This window comes from Crinia signifera, chromosome 7 (genome assembly GCF_055691185.1).
Source record: "Crinia signifera chromosome 7, ASM5569118v1, whole genome shotgun sequence".
NCBI lineage: Eukaryota > Metazoa > Chordata > Amphibia > Anura > Myobatrachidae > Crinia > Crinia signifera.
The window spans coordinates 147,019,242-147,040,962 of NC_139223.1; the positions used below are offsets into that span (position 1 = coordinate 147,019,242).

At 43.6% G+C, this 21,721-nt stretch overlaps 1 protein-coding gene across 5 annotated transcripts in view; it reads left to right on the top strand.

Moving 5' to 3' along the window:
• The window catches only part of COBLL1 (cordon-bleu WH2 repeat protein like 1), a 132,383-nt gene that overhangs the window by 39,237 nt on the left and 71,425 nt on the right, over window positions 1-21,721 (top strand). Inside the window, exon 2 of one of the 5 annotated variants that reach the window (XM_083153926.1) lies at window positions 12,389-12,411. The exons of the other annotated variants lie outside the window; for them this stretch is intronic. The gene's annotated coding sequence lies outside the window, so the exon portion shown is untranslated. The remainder of the gene's footprint in view (window positions 1-12,388; window positions 12,412-21,721) is intronic. 5 annotated transcript variants of the gene reach the window in all.

Consider the following 21,721-nt stretch of genomic DNA (forward strand, 5'->3'; position numbering starts at 1 on the left):
GAGTGTTTTGGAAGGTCATCAGTCACAGATACTGTATGGTTGAAAAGGTCCACATGTACAAAACCGACCTGTGACAAAAGGTTGTCACATTGGAAAGGTCGACGCAAAAATGATAACACAAGACAATGTTCACATGAGCTTTTGATGTTTTTTGGGGGGGTGTGAAATTATAGGTTTCAAACAGATTAGCATTCCGGATTCCCTTTACATGGCTCACTGGCAGATTACTATTCTCAATCATTGTCCATTTATGTGGTGAAGTAGGATAGTAGGATAGTAGCACATATATATATATATAAAATCATCTATGTATGTCTTGTGCCCATCTCTGAAACACTGCCATCTGCTGGCAGAGAGTGAAACTACATCTCTTTCTCACACATGCACAATCACAGATAGCAGACTAGCTATTCAAAGCTTTTGCTTGGAGCAGGCTTACTAGTATAAATATATATATATATATATATATGTTATAATGTACATTTTATGGATCTGATCAATTGCTTTATTGTCAGTCTCCGGCGAATGTAATTACAGCATTACTATGACAGCTGTGCAGTTTTAGTAGTTTCGTTGCTATCATCACCATTGTTCCCATCTGGCGGCTCAGTAACACAATAAAGCTGTTTGTGACTCCAAAATCTGCAGCTACTGGGTAACGGAGAGAATCCAGGCTACACAGGTCTGTTTTTAGAATTTGTAGAATGTCTCTATTTTTTAACATCTAAAATCACTTAAAATAGTAGTTACAGAAGGCCAGATGTTAATTTATGGTTTATTCCTTTTCCTGTTACGAAAACTGTTTATACAGTTGCAACATTAAGGAACAAGGTTTGTCTGCATTTATGTGAAACACAATTGGTTAAACTGTGGGAAAAAATAAAGAATAAAGGGGTAGATGTATGAAGCAGTGATAAGGAAGAAGTGATACAGTGCCTGGTACTTTATCACCGGCCAATCAGCTCCTGACTGTTAGGTAACAGGCTGGGTTTAAAAAGCAACAATCAGGAGCTGATTGGCCAGTGATAAAGTACCAGGCACTGTATCACTTCTCCTTCCTTATCACTGCTTCATACATCTACCCCAAAGTCCTAAGGCACAATCAGTCCTCACAAATTGCAGATCGAAAAGTTCAAAAATGGTGCTTGGCGCTGTATTCGGTTTTCAATAAAGTGGAGAAGGTATAAAGCGTTCCTCCAAGGTAGTGGATCTCACATGTAATAAAAGAGAAACCAAAAATACCAATGGCCCAGTAGGTCTATAACACCGAGACAAGTGTGTGACATAATATCACCAGGATAGCAGGATGTGTACCTGTACTCGCACATTAGTCTATGAGGATAAGTGCATATAGGTATCTTTATACTTCTGGACAACATGGGCCTGATTCAAGTTCAATTGGTCCCTGGCGTATTCTCTCCGGGGACCGATTGTGCGGCTCTGCGCATGCACGTATTTGCAGGGCCTCTGTATGAACGCCTTCGGCGACTATCACAGTTGCTGAGGTGGAACACTAGCCATTCCATAGGAACACAGGTGGGTCGATGGCTTCCAGAGGCCGGCGGCTGACATCACAGGACGTCAGTGCTGGTACCCTCTTCGGCGGACAAAATAAAAGTCAGGGGAGATAAATCATTTGCTGGTCGAATGATTTCTCCCCTATGGCCGAATGCGAGGGGATGTGTTTGCATACATCCCCTCGCATGTTGACAAGGGGATTCGGCGGGGCGGACCCTCTGGGGCAAGCTGTGAGCTTCACAACCGGAATGAGGGCCTTTGTGCTTTGTCAAATGTGCTGCCTTCTGGTTTCTTAACATGCTGTCCTCCCATACGGTTATTCAAAAAGAAAAACCAACTCAGTAAATTTTTTAGATAATTTAATAAACAATAATTGGTATCGTAGTGATGCCAAAACTCTCTGTTTTATCATTATTTACTAAATTATCATTTAGAAGATCGCACAGTGTGTATCCACTATATTGTTTAACCAGGAGTTCAGGGGAAATAGTTCATTAGATCATATAGTTTGCATAACGTACAGTGTGTACCCAGCTTTAGGGACTGCAAAGGCATTCAGACAGAACTCCACTCATATATATATATATATATATATATATATATATATATATATATATATATATATATATATATATATATATATATATATATATATATACAGTATTTCCTAGGAAAATGCTGACAGAATAAATTATAACCAAACAAGATAAATCTACTGATAGGTGACTATCTGAACGATATTGAATATGCAATTTCCTTTTAATGTCCTGGAGCCTAGAACCACCGATTTTGGCTATGACTTTTTTTTTTGACTACACTAGAAATAGCTCATTGTTCACTTTCTAGTCAAAATAGTGCGATCTGCCCAGTCTATCTTTTCTTGCAATACTAACCCCACAGTGGCACGCATCAGCATCGCAAGCTGTATACACACTGGCGAAATTTACTAAGATGAGAGTTGTATTTCACATGAGATGTTGCTAAGGGCAACCAATTAAATACTATGTATTATCTTCTAGAACAGGAGCGGCCAACCTGTGGCTCTAGAGCCGCATGCGGCTCTCCCCCTGTTAAAGTGCGGCTCCTGCTCCCACTGCTGCCCGCCGCCCACCGTCTGTCCCCGACCCATCATCCCTTCTCCTTCTGAGGGGAGGAGAGCGCGCATTGCTTATCTGTCCTACCCCTCACTGTGCATCCTTGTGACTGGGTCATCCGCCAATCAGAGCTCGCGGGCCGGCAGCCAATCAGGAGCCGGCCCGCGAGCTTTGATTGGTGGACGGCCCAGTCACAGGGAAGTGAGGGGGAGAAGGAGACGCGCAGTGTGCTGTGCTCTCCTCCCCTCGGTGACATGACAGGACTGCAGGGGGACACCAGACTGTCCTCTCCCCGCCCGGCAGCAGCAGCAACAATGGTGAGTGCTGCTGCTGAGAAATTAGCACTGTGGGGGGCATAGCAGTTTGTGGCACTGTGGGGGCATAGCAGTTTGTGGCACTGTGGGGGCATAGCAGATTGTGGCACTGTGGGGGCATAGCAGTTTGTGGCGATGTGGGGGCATAGCAGTTTGTGGCGATGTGGGGGCATAGCAGTTTGAGGCACTGTGGGGGCATACCAGCTTTTTGGCACTGTGGGGGCATAGCAGTTTGTGGCACTGTGGGGGCATAGCAGTTTGTGGCACTGTGGGGGCATAGCAGATGGTGGCACTGTGGGGGCATAGCAGTTTGTGGCACTGTGGGGGCATAGCAGATTGTGGCACTGTGGGGGCATAGCAGTTTGTGGCGATGTGGGGGCATAGCAGTTTGTGGCGATGTGGGGGCATAGCAGTTTGAGGCACTGTGGGGGCATACCAGCTTTTTGGCACTGTGGGGGCATAGCAGTTTGTGGCACCGTGGGGCATACCCAGCACCATGGGGGCATACCTCGCACCGTGGGAGCATATGTGTATGTGGCACTATTGGGGGCATATGTATATATGGCACTGCACTATTGGAGGCATATGTGTATCACACCCACCCAAGGGGTCCACATAGACCATGCCCCTTTTTTGGCACGCGCGTCGAAGGCGCACGCATGTTGTTGGCTCTTTAGCTTTACCACAGATATTTTTCGGCTCTTTACCTCTGACCGGTTGGCCACCCCTGTTCTAGAAGGTGCTAAATGAGTAGATTCTTATTTTTACCCATTTCAACATCCCATCTTAGTAAATTTCCCCCACTGTGTGATATGTACTACAGTATGTTTTCTACCGATATGGACTATATAGCCCATATCACACCGTGTGGATGCTGCTGTAGTTAAAACTTTAACATAGTTATAAAAGTTGAAATATGCCGGGTCGAGATCGAGGAAGCGAGTGGGATTGAACATGGATTAAACCCGGATCGAGGTGCAGTATAAACAGGTAACCCGGGATTGGACCCATTCAGTGTAATGAAATAGCTGGTGCTGGGAGATGCTCTCATCTGAATGCGCTAGCTCAGGACCCGCCTCTGCTGGCGTCACCCACTCAGCATTTTGCCGGTAAGGGAGACCAGTAGAAAAGGGTCACACCCGAGTTGAAGCCATGTTCAAAAACCCTGGTGCGACACAGCTTTTTGATGTAAAAGTGGCATTACTGCAGTTACTATTGTATGACACGGATAACACAAAGCTTGTTTCATGGAGTTACCAAAGACTTAGTTCAAAAAGGTCAAAAGAGCGACACAAGCAATAAGTCACCATGCAAAAGGTTGACCTGAAAACATTGACGTGAGTTTTTCACGTTTTTTCTTGGTATCTCTATTGACATAGGTCGACATGGGCCACGCATAAGAGTACCGTGTCCCCTCACATGGCTCGCTGCACTATTTCTCATGTGTCGACATTTGACCTGTCAACCAATAGTGGTCGACTTTATGACCGCATACCCCCCCAGGGTGCCATGGCACACAGTTTAGGAATTTGTCTAATGTGGCACACAGTTTAGGAATTTGTCTAATGTGTACTCAACTCGAAGCATATTATTTACTAGTAAGCCTGCTTGAAGCAAAAGCTTCGAAAGCTAGTCTGTGTTTTGTGCATGTGTGAGAAAAAGATGTAGATTCACTCTCTGCCAGCAGATGGCAGTGTTTTGGAGACTCATGGATGCTAGACATATATATATAGAGGATTATTGCTTTAAAGAATAAAAGTGTACAAGAGTGTACAAACAGTACTGTAAACTGTAAGCGTTTCTTGTGGAATATGTTTTCTTTTTGGATCGACTTGTAGTTTTTGATATTTCAGGCCTCTAAAGAGGTTAATATAACAAACCGTTTGCCAACTATATTACAGCACACACAATAAGTTGATCTACTTGGTTATATCGGATGACAAATATTGCATAATGTATACCCTGTGTCACACATACGCAGCTTTCCTTGGCTTGTTACGGAAATGTAATTTATTCTGAATTTCTAAGCTATATATATTGTATCCACCCTCTTTGTTTTTCTAGTTAAATCTTAATTAGAATATATACAGATAACAGAAAACTTATTTTTTCCACTGACCTGGGTTCAACTTGTCTCCCCCCCACCCCCCACCATGAATAAGAATTTAACTGAATGCTGCTCGGAAAAAATGGTACAATCGTATAAAAAGACATCTTAAACCAACCCCCAGTACACTGCACAAAGATAGCATTGTGCTTGTGTAAAACATTGCATGAACTTAACATCTCGCATATGCCAACAGATTTTATATTTGTAGTCTCTGTATTTTATGTCCTTACGAGTATAACATTGCAGTGTCTTATATACTACACCGAGACACACCCAAAGCTTAGAAATATTTGCCTGGAATTAGCAACTGTTGAAAGAAATTGGCTAAATTAAAGCAACTTTACCATAGTGACCTCGTAGAGGCAAGCTAAAGCCCCATACACAGGGCCGGATTAAGCCTTCGGGGGTCATGGGTCACTTTAGACAGGGGGGCCCCCTACCACTTGTCATTGCTGGCCGCAAATTGCACAGAAGAATATTACACTGTCAAAACACAGAGTAAAGGCAGTATAAACTTAAAGACCATAGAAATAGCAGATAACAGCAAGTGACAATATCAGCAGCAAAGCCTTGCATGTAGATCGTACATATGTATAATACAGGGTTGCCGACATGCAAAAAATCCTCTCCGGCGAATATTTCATTACGAGTTTGGGGGCGGGGCTTAACGGTGATGTCATTAAGCCCCGCCCCACCACGACAAATAGCTGAAATAACTGATCTCCATGGAGGGGGCGTTGCTAAAACACGATTGTGCCATTTTAGCTCCGCCCCCTCCTTTGAGACCCGCGGATTGCGGCATTTAAATGGGGGCTCAGTGGGGGTCCCCCTGATTCCAGGAGGGTTGCCCACCCTTCCGGGGGGCCGGGAGGGGGACCCGATTTTCGGGAGACTCCCGCAAATTCCGAGAGGGTCGGCAACCCTGGTATAATATCACTGACTAGTCCAAATAAACTAGGAGGCAAGTTCAAATATAAGGATATGTTATAGGGTGCAAAGGTAGGAACTTTGCACTAAGAGAGTACATGTAAATTCCAATGTTGCTGGGAGAGTACATGCAAACTCCATGAGTAAGCATGCTAGTCAGGGCATCTAGATTATTAGAGAGCTGTACCCATAATACAGTACATATGGTTTTCAGCTGGAGGTGGTCAGAAAGAATAGGTAAAAATGACATGTGACAGTATGGTAGTGATTCTAATCACCACACTCCCCTGCGTGTTCCCTGATGAGCGACTGCGCATGCGCATATACATGTATGCGCATGTGCAGCTGCTTGGTGTGAGTGGGCGTGGCAAACAGCTTGATCTCCCTCTTGTTCGCACCTAGCAGTGCGGGCGGGGGGCGTGGTGCTGCGGCGAGCAGCTGTGCCCATGCTCAGAGTTTCATGAGTGTTCCCATGAAAACGGTGGGCGTTCCCATGTAAATGGCCGGTGATGCAGGTTCAGTCAGTGTGCCTCGGCTCCCGGTGATCAGCACCATTAATCATTGTCACATTAGCAGATAGGTGAAGCTGCAGCACTACCCGACTTCCATGCACACAACCTTACGCTATCTAGTGGGCCCTAGATAGAGTGGGATATTTTTCAGAAAACCTGTTCTGAAAGATATCTTTTGCTTTATTTCTAGTGTGTACGCTTGATGTTATTTTGGATGCATGCCCACACGCGTCGCTAGAGACCCCGTCTCTCATCCAGCAAGCTGCTCACTTGCTGTAGTCAGCACAATATTGGCAAAATGCGCCGTGTGCACAGGCGATGATGACGAGGTGTGTGTGTGTGTCTGTGTGGTGGGGGGTTCATTAATTATGTGCTGGAGGGCCCTTCTGAGTGATATACATATAGTAATGCAGCAAGAGGAGTCTGGTATAAGTAGATGCCTCTGAGGACACTGCATCCGATTACTCTGCGGCCAGCAATAGTTACCAGACCGGCCACCGCAGCTCCATCGCTGAGGCCAGATTCACTTGATATCTGCAGCTCAGCATCCAAAGACGCAGGGCCCATGTGCAGTATGGGTCTGGCACATGCATAGTGCACCAATTATCAATGCATTGTGACTTTTCCACTGTAGTGTCCGAGCCTGAATTATTCCTCCTGTGTGCAGAAGAGAGCCCTGTATTTAAATGTTTGATACATATTAAATAATATCCTCACTCCCAAGCACTGTCTTCCTTCATTTGTGACACGAGGCAGCTGTGACATAATTCTGTTATCTTTGTCTGTATCCCATGATACCCTTATCTCTTGCCAAAGTACTCCTGTAAACCGTATTAGTATGTAATAATCCCTTCACAGTACAATGGATTTGCTAGTGGCAGGGTTATGATGTAACAAAGATGGTATATTAATGTGACAGCAGAACTAATTTGGCTCAGAGACTTCCCAGAAAGGTACATAAAGCCACATTGTTGGGCTTTTTCTAAATTAGGCAAATATTATTTTTGAGGTTAATGTATCTTTAAGGCTAGGTATGGAGGGGGTGGCTGTGCGCTTTAACTCTTGTTAGTGTAGCAGCAGTTGCGTGTGGGTACTAACACCACATAGAAACATAAAATTGGACGGCAGATAAGAACCATTTGGCCCATCTAGTCTGCCCCTTTTTTATCCTTCAGGTAATCTCAACCCTTTTTGATCCTTATTTCTTTGTAAGGATATTCATATGCCTATCCCAAGCATGTTTAAATTGTTCTACTGTCTTAGCCTCTACCACCTCTGATGGGAGGATATTCCACTTATCCACTACCCTTTCTGTGAAATAATTTTTTTCTAACATTTCCCCTGAACCTAGCTCCCTCAAGTTTCAGTGCATGTCCTCGTGTTCTATCACTTCTTTTCCTTTGAAGAAAAATTCCCTCCTGTACTATGTTAAATCCCTTGTTATATTTGAAGATTTCTATCATATCCCCCCCTTTCCCTTCTCTGCTTCAAACTATACATGTTAAGATCTTTTAGTCTTTCCTGGTAAGTTTTGTGATGTAGGCCATGCACCTACATACACAGAAACAGAAAAGACCAATGGAAAAGACAAGACTGTGCTACAATAACAAACAAATTTAATAACAATTATTAATACTTAAAAAAATTGTATAGACAGTGTGACTGGCAGTCAAAAATAAAACACCTTAATTAACACTAAAAATAAAAAAATAGACATACAGTAATGTAGCTGATGTTAGGCTGATGGTATAAAGCCAGTTACACAAGGATTGTTACCCTTATGCCCCTTTCAGACCGCACTTTAAAAACGGTATATTGCCGTTTTTTTACCGTTTTAAAACGGTAATGTGTGCGGTCTGAAAGGTGCAGGACCACTTAACCGGTTAGAAAAAAACGTTTTTTTCTAACCGGTTAAAATGCAGGGTCCTACCCGTTTCAGAACCGGTATTTTAGGCTCAAAATCGGTTCTGAAACGGTATTTAGGACCCAGCCAATGAGCTGGGTCCTAAATTCAGCACAGTAAATACTTAATGAGCGCTCATTAAGTATTCACAGCACTTGAGCCCCCCCCCGCGCGCGCGTCGACACCCCCCACGCGCGTGTCGACGCCCCCCGCGTGTTGGCGCCCCCCGTGTCGACTTACCCCGTGCCGGTATCTCCGTTGTGGTTCCTGGCACTGCAGCTCAGTATGCTCGGAAAGCACTTATGAAAAAAGTGTCTTTCAGAAAATGGCTGCCCCCATACGAAAGACAGTTTTTTTAAACAGGGTTTCCTATGGGGCAGCCATTTTCTGGAAGACACTTTTTTCATAAGTGCTTTCCGAGCATACTGAGCTGCAGTGCCGGGATCCACAACGGAGGTACCGGCACGGGGTAACTCGACACGGGGGGGCAACACGCGCGCGGGGGGGGGGGGGGGGGGGTCGACACACGCGGGGGGCGTCGACATGCGCGGGGGGCGTCGACATGCGCGGGGGGCGTCGACACGCTCTCGGTCGACACGCGCGAGGGGGGGGAGGAGGGGGAGCTGCACGGAGGGGAGGGCTGAAGGCTGCACTGGCTTTGACCCTGTATTTGAAAAGTTTCCAAAAACGGGTCTGCCAGTGTCAAAAAATCGGCACTTAAACGGTAATATACCGTTTAAGTGCTGCGGTGTGAAAGGGGTTTTATCTGGCAGACCCGTTTTTGGAAACGTTTCCAAATACAGGGTCAAAGCCAGAGATGCGGTCTGAAAGCAGCATTACAGGACCCTCATTGGACTGTTTGAGGAAGAAAGGAATAAGGAACCCCCCAAGAAAATGTATATAAATATTCTAATGCTGTTCTGAGTAACCAGATTTTGGTGGGAGGTGTGCTACCACTAAGAAAAAAAATTGATATAGAACGCAAGAAAGAGAAAGGTTTGTCAACGGTGTGGTGCACCTAGGATTTTTCAAATAAAATGTAACTTTTAATGTTGTAATTCAGATTAAAACAAGCGAAATATGACAAACACACATGCAACTATACAGTATGTGAAGACAGGGTAGGGAAAAGGTGTGTTTAAAAATTCGGTGGCTTACTGATAACGCACTACACAGTGGATATTAACTAATAGCCAGGTCATTAACACAGGACACTGTATATTAAATTATGGGTTCCCAAATTCAACGTGTATCTCAGTGTCATTTATTGTGCATCGGCTAATTTAATGAGGGTATGTCTTGCAAATAAATGTCAAGTAAATGAGAAGAAAAAATATATCATCACTTATGTAAGAGGTAGAAAATGATTCGCCAGTAGGTATTTGTAAGATTCCCCCCTATTGGTCTATTGGGCACATGTAGTCACTAGATCTTGTGAACTTCACATTGATGCCGTGTGACTCAATGTAGGAGATGAAGATCTCATATGTACTGTATACACTTCACCACTTGTCTAGAAGGATACAAATGAAACTATCTCTTTGTAACTGCACTTGTGAATCTATTTTGTCACAAAGTTTTTATATCAGGCACAATGTTGCAATAGTTATAGTTTACTATCACAAGTCAGTGAGAGATGCTGCAAGGAGTGACATGCATTTCTCTTATATGAAAGAGTTCTGTATTGGACAATGAAAATAAAGATTTTGTATTTATTGCAAGTTGTATTGTCCACAGATTATCAGTGAAACCAACTAAAAAACTCCTAGCAACTCCTCCACAGTGGAAGGATGGAGTGTAGACCATCGGGAGCCATGGAGAACATGTGTCACAGGGTTTTCAGTGTCTTAAACCCTGCAGCCATTTAATTTTATTTGGATACCCCATTTATCAGGAGTGCGCATATCACACTCAACGGGCGCAAGGCACTCAATGCTTTGTACCACACTAACCTTGCACCTTTTGAATTCCTCTATTAGTACAGTATATCAATTCAGTCTCAGTCACCGACAGATACACAAATGTAGCACTTCATTGGTGCAGTCAAGCAAAGTAGTTTTGTCTCTTCTGCGGCCTGTACTAAATCAGACCCTAACTCGCTTCTTTTTACCGAACTAGCGCAAGTACGGATTTAACCAGATTTGTTCTATTGTCTATCCAAAGCATATGAGAGCCAATAACGGTTCTGTTTTTTTGAGATCTGAGTAAAACCAAGTAAATACGAAAATCTGAAAAATATTGTCAGTACCGGGCAAGAGGCCGGAATGGAATTGTAATGCAAAGATGTTGCAGAGCGACCCTGAGTACTTGTCTCTTGTCAGAGGTCATTTGCCTGATATTGGCAACCACGTAACACAATAGAACAAAGGTAAAATGACTCTGACAAAGCGGCTCACAAACAAACAACGAATACGATTGTTTAACTGTTCAATAACAAAGATGATTTCTGCACTGATTGCAGATATCAGTGTGATTGCAGAGCTTATACAGATCAGCACATATTTAGACAACTCAATTCAGGGTCCTTACACAACTGCAATTATTTGAAGCACAGAAAGCCCCTCCAAAAAAGTAAATAAAAAAGGTAAATTTATTATCAAAGTGTTAAGCTGGGCAAGCACTAGAAGACATTTTAAATGAATTTGCCGATTACAATCATTCATTACGAGTCAGTGTGTATGCACTATATTGCAAGCAATGCACGCGCCCAATTCCAAAAATGTTGTGGACTACTATGAGCAAATCATGCCGTGCATACGCTACCAATGACGAACTGATTTAACTGGTCAGATGGGCAGTGGGAGGCAGCAGGGGAACACCCAACGTTTCGGCGATCAGCAGCCATCTGAAAAGTATTGGACTTACTTTTCAGGCAGTAATAAATTGATGGTCAGCGACGATGTTCTCGCTGTGCGAATGGCTGTCACATCCAATCACAGCCATGCAAATATGCCCAAAACCCATAATAACAGGCTCACCATCAAATGATTTTTCTCCTGGGCATTGCAGGCTCAGAGTAGCCAGAGACTTACTCGGTGGTGCATATCTGACCTCGAGCTGACGTCACACACTATCCCCTTAAACACTCAGGAATACCTGCATTGTCCCAGAGGTTTCCTAGGCACACCTGCGTTTCTTTTAGCACTCCCACTAAACGGCCGGTTACCACTCCCAGATCCTTACTTCCTGTCAACCACCTTGCGAATGGCCAGCAATCAAAAAAAGTAGCAGGCTTTCATCGACTCGCGCATGCATACTGCGAACTGTACACAGTGTAGTCTATCGATAATTGTCTGGTGTACGAATTCACAGCCGTGCGATCAGGCCTGAATTACCACCATTGTTCCACCACTGATTCACCAATCAAGCTGCCGTATGGTGTTGGCAGACTTTGCAGGTAAACGTGGCATAGTGGCTCTTAAGGTCCATACACACTGGGAGATTTTGAGCTGAAAGCAGATCAGTTTTGCAGTTTGAGCTGCTTTCAGCTCAAAAACCGCCCAGTGTGTATGGCCTGGCAATGAGCGGTGAGCGCTACCGCATAATCGCCGGCTGCCGCCACTACTGCTATTGCCAGCAGATGAGCGATGAGGCAGGCGGTTTTCCATAGCATTCTGCTATGGAAAGCTGCCCACCCCCGGGAAATTCGCTTAGATGTGTTAAAATCGCTCAGTGTGTATGCATTGAGCGGTTTTCAGTCCAGCGATTATTTTCCCGGCATTGCTGTGCATGCACGCTGGACATAAATGCCGATAATGCGGCAGATTTTGGTCAGTGGTTCTCAGAAAGCAGAACATTGAAGTTGATGTGCTAGTACTTCATAGTGGTTAGATTATGTCTTACAGACTTATAACGTGCATGCAGCATCAGCAGGCTCAAACCCACAATGGTACATTTACATGAAAACAAGGTGCACTGACTGTGTAGACAAACCCTTCTTTGGAAATCAAAGGACATTTCAGACATGGACAATTAATGCTTTGATTTTGTTTTCTTTTAACTTCATGCAGCAAATTACAGCATGAGCGCACAGGTATGTATTGTTTTATGGATGTTCAGTGTTAATACACATTTCTGTGTATAGTGTGAAACGTTTGTGTTGTTGTTTACACTATATCAGATATCATTTTTTTTGTGTCACAAAACATGGTGGATCAATGAGTGCTTGACCATTGCCTATATTCCTGTACAGAGGAACAATGGCAGTTCTCGGTAACTGAATTGCTTTCTTATGAGTATGGCATGGTAAGAGCAGCACACACTCATTCAGATGGGGTTGGTGCGCATACAGAAGCAGCAGCAATAGCACTAATATGGTGATTCAGTAAAGGCCGTCACACCTCCTACTGCATTACTGATCTGAACTGGATCCTAGGAAGCAGTATCGGATCATCTGCAACACCACCGGCCGTTTGACAAATGAGAGTGCACAAGCTGGCAGGCAGGTGCAGCTTCTACCTAGAGGCCAGGGAATCTCCGTCTTCTGATAGAGATCCGGGCCTCTTCCCTTCCCTGCAACTGCAGTAACACGTCTTCGCTTGGAGAAATGTAGGCCGTCTCCGCCCTCTCTCTAACCTCAAATTGTCAGTCGCTGAAGGTGCCCATACACGGTACAATTTAACAGGTGCGATGCACGCTCCCATGCACATCACGTCGCACAGCACAAAAATGATTTGCTGCACATACTTTTTGTACTAGATTGCATCTCATTGCATCGCAAAACATATGTGATGCGATGCAATGCAATCTAGTCCACATTGTATACAATAATTGTACCCTGTATGAGCACCTTGAGTCTGATGCATCCCTGCATCTGATGTCACAGGACCTATTTGCAATTGCACATAACAGGTCCTACACACACGCAAAGTACAGATAATATATACTTTGCAAACTAATCCGACCACATTTGAATTACCCCAAAGGTGTTGACCAGAAAGTAGGGGGAAGACAATCCAAGTGACACCTCTGCAGTGGAATAGGCCATGGGAAAAGTGTCAATAGTTTACATTTGCTGCAGTAGAATTGTGTTTGTGTGTATTTATGCATGTATATATGTGTGTATATACAGTATATGTGTATATATACTCTATGTTGCCATTATGTGAGCCATGATTCATACTTAGCTTCTCTAGAAAAAGGAAGGAAAAAAACACCTTTCCCCATTCGTGTCTGGTCTAAGAATAGTAACAACTTTCGATACATTTGAATTGACTAAAAAACAAACTGTAACAGAATAACCTGGCATTACAATGCAATTGTGTGTCCTTGTTGGGAGTGAGTGCACATTATTCCATAGAATGTCAGATATGCAGAAAAAGAAAGACGTTTTAAGTATTGCCTAATCTTTGATAAGAAGAGTATGTGTACAGCATATTTGGATTTGATGAGTGGGCTATAAAGTAGTGTAATTACCTCTGGCTTGTGACCCTGAAGTGTATTGCTAGCAGGAGTTGTTACAGATGTTTGCAGAGCACCACAGTACTGTATATTGGAGCACAGTGTCTGTCGGGGTAAGGTTGCTGAGATAAATACATTAATCAGACAGGGCTTTGATGAAAGTTGTTTAAGCACAACTTGAAGGATTTTGACCTTTCATGTGATTTTCACACTTTGGTGACTATAACCCTGGCTGGCTTTTTTTATGTTTATTAGGGCTCTGTTTATTGTATGGAGATAAGATATGGAGAGAAAACTGGTGTTTTAACTGGAGATTGGGTTTCTCCTATTTAACAAGCCCCGCGCCAAGGTTTAGCTGTTGCAGACACTTGCTGGGGACACTTGCAGGGATCGGAGAGGTGCAGGGATTAGAGGGGAGTAGTGTGCAAGAGACAGGTGCAGGGATTGGAGGGGTGCGGGTACCAAGTGCAGGGGTTGGAGGGGTGCAGGTGTATGGTGTGGTCCAGGGGTCAAATCCACTAGTGGATGCAGAGAGTTCCACAGTGTGACAGAGCGGATGCTGAAAATGAGAGGAAGGATCTCCTGCATGCTGGGGCTGCCAATAAGATAATGTAATTGGAAACTTTTAATAGACCTACAGTGTAAATTTTTGTGAAATTTGCACAGAAATGAATATGCCACAGAACAATGTGTCAAAACCAGGTTGGTTCGCGGCTTTAAAGAAAAATCCTGCTCTAAATCGTATTGCATATTCACAGAAACATTGACGTGTGGCCACAAGTGTAGATACAATTTCATATGTTTCAAGTTTGGAAATGGTATGAAAACATTTAGCTATTCTTTATATATGGGGCAGTACGGACGGAGTAATGGTTAGCACAGCACTGAGGTCATGGGTTCAATTTCCACTGTGTGGAGTTTGTGTATTCTCCCCGTGTTTGCATGGATTTACTCCGGGTACTACGCTGTCCTCCCACAATCCAAAAATATACTGGCAGGTTACAGTAATTGTCTCCCAACAAAATGAACCTACAGTATAAGGGAATGTGCATGTACATGTGATCTAGGGAATATAGATTGTAAGCTCCACTGGGGCAGGGACTGATGTGAATGGTCAAATATTCTCTGTAAAGCGCTGCGGAATATGTGTGCGCTATATAAGAAACTGTAAATAAATGAATATGGAACAGTTATTTGTAGCACTGTTATGTAAGCCAGGGGTTTTCAAATCCATTCTTTAAGAATCCAGGGATCGGAGAGGTGCAGGAGCCAGGTGCAGGGATTAGAGGGGAGTAGTGTTCAAGGGACAGTTGCAGGGAACGGAGGAGTGCGGGTACCAAGTGATTTAACATATTTTGCTTCATCGGTAATTATACTATGTGATTCTGTGTTTCCCAACATACTGTAAGTCCTCAAGGCGCACTAACAATCCATGTTATAGTGATATCCATGGTCCAGCACAAATGGTTAAATCGGTGCTATCCTAAAACCCAGAGGCCCCGTGGTTGTTAGCCGCTGACTTGACCACATACAGGAATACTGATAATTTAGCAGATATTTCTGTAAAAAGTACTGGAAATGGGCAATATTGTGATTCACGCAGATGAGTGTGCCTAATACCAGTATTTCTGTACATTCTGGGGCAGATGGATTTTCTCCTAGTCCATTCTCTGATGGGTTTCTCATATTGTAGCTAAATTCTGAACGGGTTCAGTATGGTTTCTGAAATTTGAAATACCGACGGTTAAAATGCAACAAGCATTGGCATACAGTCAAAGTGCCAACATTCATTATGCCAGCATGTCTAAAAGTCAACATGGGTTTTGTTGGTGTCTGTGTCGACATTGCTCGATGCATTTGCCATGTTTCGGGCACCATTATATAACTCTATGCCCCTTGGATCGTGAACTGAGAACAAGTCGGTTTTAAAGAAAAAAAATCATGATAAAAACATGTTGTTGACTTTTTGACATATTTTAAGCATGTCAGCATAATTAATGTTGACATTTTGAACGTGTCAGTATTTTGACTGTTTGTCAAAGATTTTTGGTATTTTGACCACCTGTATTTTGATTGTCAGCAAATTGGCTGCATCCCTTGTGAACACTTGATTGAGATTAGCATCACTTTGCTCGGTACACTTACCGATCTAAACGATTAGGTACATAATAAAACACACAACAATAATTACAACAGAGAGATTAAACATTTCACCGCAATGAAAATAACTAGTTATTCCAGCTTTAAGTAGATGTATCTGAGGATCAGTTCTCTAAGACTGTTATAAGGTACAAAAAGTCATGTTTATGTGAAATGCTTTGTTTTTACACAGATGCATTGTACATAACACACCGGTACAGTATCTACAGAACAAATCTTTAATTTAAGAACATTAACCTTTCTTAAGGTGCCCACACACGCACCGATCCCGGCGGTGCGATGCTATACGATGGGGTGCGCGCTCCCGCGGCACCTCATCGCACAGTAAAAAAAGTATGTGCTGCACATACTTTTTGTACTAGCTTTTTCTAGCATAGCATCGCATCACATGCACATCGTATGCACAAGGCATACGATGCGATGCTATGTGTGCTAGTTAAGCCCACAACGCACGCCGGGATCGATGCGTGTGTGGGCACCTTAAAAGTAAACTTGTCACAGAGCAAAGACAGCCATTTTGTATGTTGTGACCGATGGTTTGCTCTGATTGCTGATTTGATAGAATGTTCTTGAGGTTGATACCTATGCGGCTACAAAATGGCTGTCTGTAGGAGACAGGTTCACCTAAATTATGAGCATTAGTTATACATCACCAACTGATCTTCCAACTGCACTCACACCTAGCCCCCACCTCAGGAATCTCCACTGTCACATGGGGTCTCCTGGTGATATAGGCAGGGGCTGGCTAATTACCTTTCTTTGAAGTTGAGACCTTAGCTCTCAACAAACACTGACACATAAGTAGTTGAGGGGGGATCTGGCTTATATAAGAGAGACCCCCCTTGGTGCCTCCTGATTCTTATCTCTGATAATGTTTCATCCTCCTGGCCTGAGAGGACATTTGCCAGACCTCTATGCCTTAGATCCCAGAATTAGGAAAATTTTTAAAGATTTAGAGGGGAAGAGCTTAACAAAGAGCTGAGCTGCCTTGACACACAGACCCCTGCATACCTAAACATAGGGTAAATACAGGTCAGTTTAATAAACTACCCTTTGCAGTTATTTGTCAATGCAATATACTGTACAGTTATGCCCATTCTGTTGTCAGAATGGCGATTAATCATGACAGAGCATTCAAATAAAGCTAATCAGCGTTTATAGATCACATGCTAAATCAACTAGTATTTACCCTACATGAAAAATTTAAAAAAATAAAGTTTTCGCACCTTTTGCGTTGCAACATAGCTTGTGCAGGTGCAACACAGAATCAGGCCCTTATGGTTCCATGCACTGGCAAATACAGAAACAGAATCTTTCCACTTTTAAGGCCTTATTCTAGTTCACTCTTTCTGACAAAATCCTTCTTAGATGGACAAAACCATGTGTACTGCAGGTGGGGCAGATGTAACTTGTGCAGAGAGAATTAGATTTGGGTGGGGTTTTACTTCAAAGTGAGATCTATATTGCAGTGCAAAAATAAAGCAGCCAGTATTTACCCTGCACAGAAACAAAATAACTCACCCAAATCTAATTCTCTCTGCACATTTTACATCTGCCCCCCTGCAGTGCACATGGTTTTGTCCATCTAAGAAGGATTTCGTCAGAAAGAGTGAACTAGAATAAGGCCCTTACTTCTTACATCAATCACACTGCAATATTCTGACCTTAGTGTCAAGGGTTACCACAGACAGACGTACACAAATGTTGGGGCGTGTGGGAAGATGCAAATATTGCCCATGCATACATTGTCAGATGGAAACTTTACAACAAATTCTTTCAACTCCAAGGCAGATATAATGCTTTTGGCCAATATTAACAATTTTCTTTGAAGCCATTGTGAAATATTGGCAGATTAATAGTGTGTACACACGGTTCGATATGGCTTCCGATGTTGGCGATATCGTCAACATCGGAAGCCATATCGCATACATATCGCATACTGATTGTATGCATTGTAAGGGCTTCCTAGCCCGATGCGCGCTCCCGTTTTAGGAGAGATCGGAGGGGAGATAGAGTGGGCAGCACACTCTATCTAGCACAAATCGCAAGCATATCGCATGCATCGTATGTGCCTTGCGATATGCTTAAGATGCGATGTGCTATACGATTTCCAGGGCCCTGTCAGTCATCCTGTTGTTAAGTCAAAATCGCTTAGTCAAAATCTTAAGCAAATCTTAAGGCACATAGGAAATCGCATAGTAAATCAAATAGGAAATCGCATAGCAAATTGTATGGTAAAAAGTCAAAATCTTAAGCATATCTTAAGGCATATCTTAAGGAGTAGAGAAAAAAAAAAAAAAGGGAAAAGTAAAAATCGGACAAAACATCGAATCGTACATCGGATCGCACAGAACATCGAACCGTGTGTACACACTATAAGGTTCCCATAGATCATATAACAGTTTAGGATATCTGTTATACTGGGCTCAACAAAGTTAAAGCTGTTCGTACATTAACACAAAAACAATGTTTGAACTGAAGATAAAATATTTTAGCTACATTTATCAGAGATACAGATTATGCTTTTATGCTTTTTATGTCTCTATCTTATTATTTATTTATTAACAGGTTTTTATATAGCGCAGAAAATTCCATTGCACTTTACAAATGGAAGGCGCGCAAGCTCACATTCTAAAGAGTGTGTGGTCAGTGAAGTGAAGTGACCGCTATTTTGACAGGGAGGCAGTGGGTAATGAGGGGGTGTAAAAGGGGGAAAGGGGGGTGGAAGAGGCAAGCAGAGGGTGTTTACTTGATGAGTTATCCCCTGACCCCCCCCCCCCTCCACAAACACATTAATCTGATATGTCATCAACATGGAGTTGTGACCCCATGCTGAGGGGGTCGGGACCCACAGTTTGAGAACCACTGATATATAGGGATAGGTGCTATCTATAGCATAATGGTCCACCATTTTGTGAAAGTTCATGGTGGCTGTATGACCCAGCAATGTTGACCAGGGGTCAGAAGGATGAGAAAGAGAGAAAATAAGGAGGGACATGTTTGGACTGCACAGTAGGGGTGTAACTGGATACAAAAAGTTTATGAAGGTTCTGTGGGTGTTTATGAAATTTGGTAAGCTTGTCTGAAGTGGTGAGTTTTAAGTGAACGCTTGAAGGTTTGTAGACTAGAGGAGAGTCTTATTGTGCTTGAGAGGGCACTTCACACGGGCACTACACACTAGTGATGAACATCGACAGCTCTAACATCGATGAGCAATAGCGTTTCATCATCGGTTTAATGGTTCAGCTTTCAAAGGTTTTCCTATATGCCTAGCGGGGCTGGCATTCAACATCGGGTTCAACAACCTGTTATAAAAGTTTGTCATCGGTTCCCTCCAATCAGTGGTGAAAACACTTGATGATCAAAGGGCCAACCCTACCGCACACACAGGTATAATAAAACAATGCTAGTCACAAGCATAAAAACAACCGTGCAGTTAGTCTTTAAATTATTGGCTTGGGGGGGGGGGGGCGCTGCGGCTGTCCTCACAGACACAGGTCTGTACATGTGCAATACAGATTCTGCACATGCGCTTTCTCTTACATTGCAACGGGAGTATTTGACCATTGGGAATATTTCCTATAATTTAAGAACACGCACTTATGATTTCCAATGAGTGTGAACCTCTTGTCCTTTTTTGCGACAGAAGAGGTGGCAAGTTTTAAAAACACTTATAAAACTGGCATTCAGCCAAAATTCCATCTCTAGCCCACATCCTTATGTGGTCCTGGCATTTACATGCTCCCAATTCATGTCACTGTAAGTATTTCATATTTAGAGATACTCCAGCATCATTTACATAGCGCCTGACGCCTCTTAATGCTGGTAATTATGCAGAGCAAGAATGTTCTGCACTCTCACAGTAGGAATGTCAATTATTTGTATAAATCATCTGCAAATTCTTGCCCAGAAGAACTCTTACAGTATATGAAAATGTATAGTCTTATAATATACTGTATGAAGTGTACAGTATGTTATATATGATTTCACTAGTTACCACCATCAAAATGATGGAACCACATAACTGTAATGTCAGTGCTGGCAGGTGCTCTGACATTACAGTTATGTTGTTTGTGATATAGCTTGGAAGTAGAGTCAGGGCTGGCAACAGAAATTTTGGGGCCCGGTACACTGATGTCTCTGGGGCCCCCTAACAACGCCCCCTTGAGCAGAACATTTTTTGTATACCGCTTATTGAATGTGTTTTTTTTATTATTACAAAAGACACAATTAAAATTCACTAATACTGGAGGGGTGTCTGGGTAAGTAGCCTTACAGGATTCCAGGTAGGTGCCTTATAAACCATTTCTAGGCACTGCACTGCCGCAGCTATGCTTACAGCCCGTCAGAACTTTGGGGCCCCTCACAAGCTTGGGGCCCAGTACAGGTGTCCCCCTTGACCCCCCCTGTCGCCTGCCCTGAGTAGAGTATAAGTATAGCACGTGAGGGGTCACTTATTTTGATATGGAACTTTGCTGGCTATGACACAGAGTTATAGTCAACTTCATATTGTTCCACATCATGGTGCACAGTTCATATTATGTAACATTATAATTTCCTCCAATTACATTTATACTACATAATGATGAGCAGTTCCAGAGGCAAAACTACATATTCCTAGACCCGAGTTGTAAGAGACCCGACTTACCACCCATTGGTAAAAAATGTATTTAACACATCAGTGTTCGCAAATAAGGAATGTACAAATACACAATTGAGGGCTGGGGACTCACTTGAACAACTGGCTGTGCGGGGGTCCCTGGGGATGCTCTGTACTGTAGCACAGCTGGAAAGCAGGAGAGCCCGGGGATGTGCTGTATACTTATGTCCAGCTGCGAAGCAGGAGAGCCTAGGGGCGCGGGGGTCCCCAGGAATGCTCTGTGTTCTGCCCAGCCGTGAAGCAGGAAAGCCATGGGGCCGGTGGTGCAAGGGTCCACGGGGATGTACTGTACTGCAGCCCAGCCCGAGAGCAAGAGAGGATGGTGCTGATGAAAGAAAAAGCCACCAATGCTGGTGAGAATGAGAACTGCCTCCACTCCATCCCTCCTCAACTTCCCCCCTTTATTTCACCCCCTCTTGCCTTGTCACCTTGCCTCCTCTCACCTGCCAATTGGTTACCTCATTGGTTACCTCGCCCCAGACACCCTCTCGCCCTCCCATCGCCTTGGGCCCCCTCTCACCCTCCCGTTCCCTTGGGCCCCCTCTCACCCTCCCGTTCCCTCGGCCCCTCATGCCCTTCCGTCACCTCAGCCCACTCTCTCATCCTCCCGTCACCTCGCCCTCACGTCACCTAGCCCCCTCTCTCCCTCCTGTCACCCCCCAAGAGGCATTGTAGTGGTGGGTGGTAGCTCATAAGCAGAATATGCGATGGGACCCAGAAACAGTGTACTAGGACCTCAAGTTTATAAAGTGAGGTATCCCCAGGATCCACATATTTTTTCAATGAGTGTGATCACTGATACATGTAACTTTGACAGGGAAGGTGGGCCCCTTTCAACTCTGGGCCCCATAGCAGTTGCACTCTCTCTGCACCTCTGCACCTTGTTCACAAGTCTAATCTGTAGCAGATCTTTTGTAATAAATCATAAATAACCAGAACATCATTTATTAATGTACTGTACGGTACATGTTGCAGTGTTGCACTTCTTGTTCTTACTCCCTCAACTCCCCTAATACAGATTAGCAGAGATCCCTCATATATCTATGTGTGACACCATAGCACTTTTCTAAGAAATATATAAGTACAATTATGTCTCCTACATTTTATGGTCCCAGTCTAATAG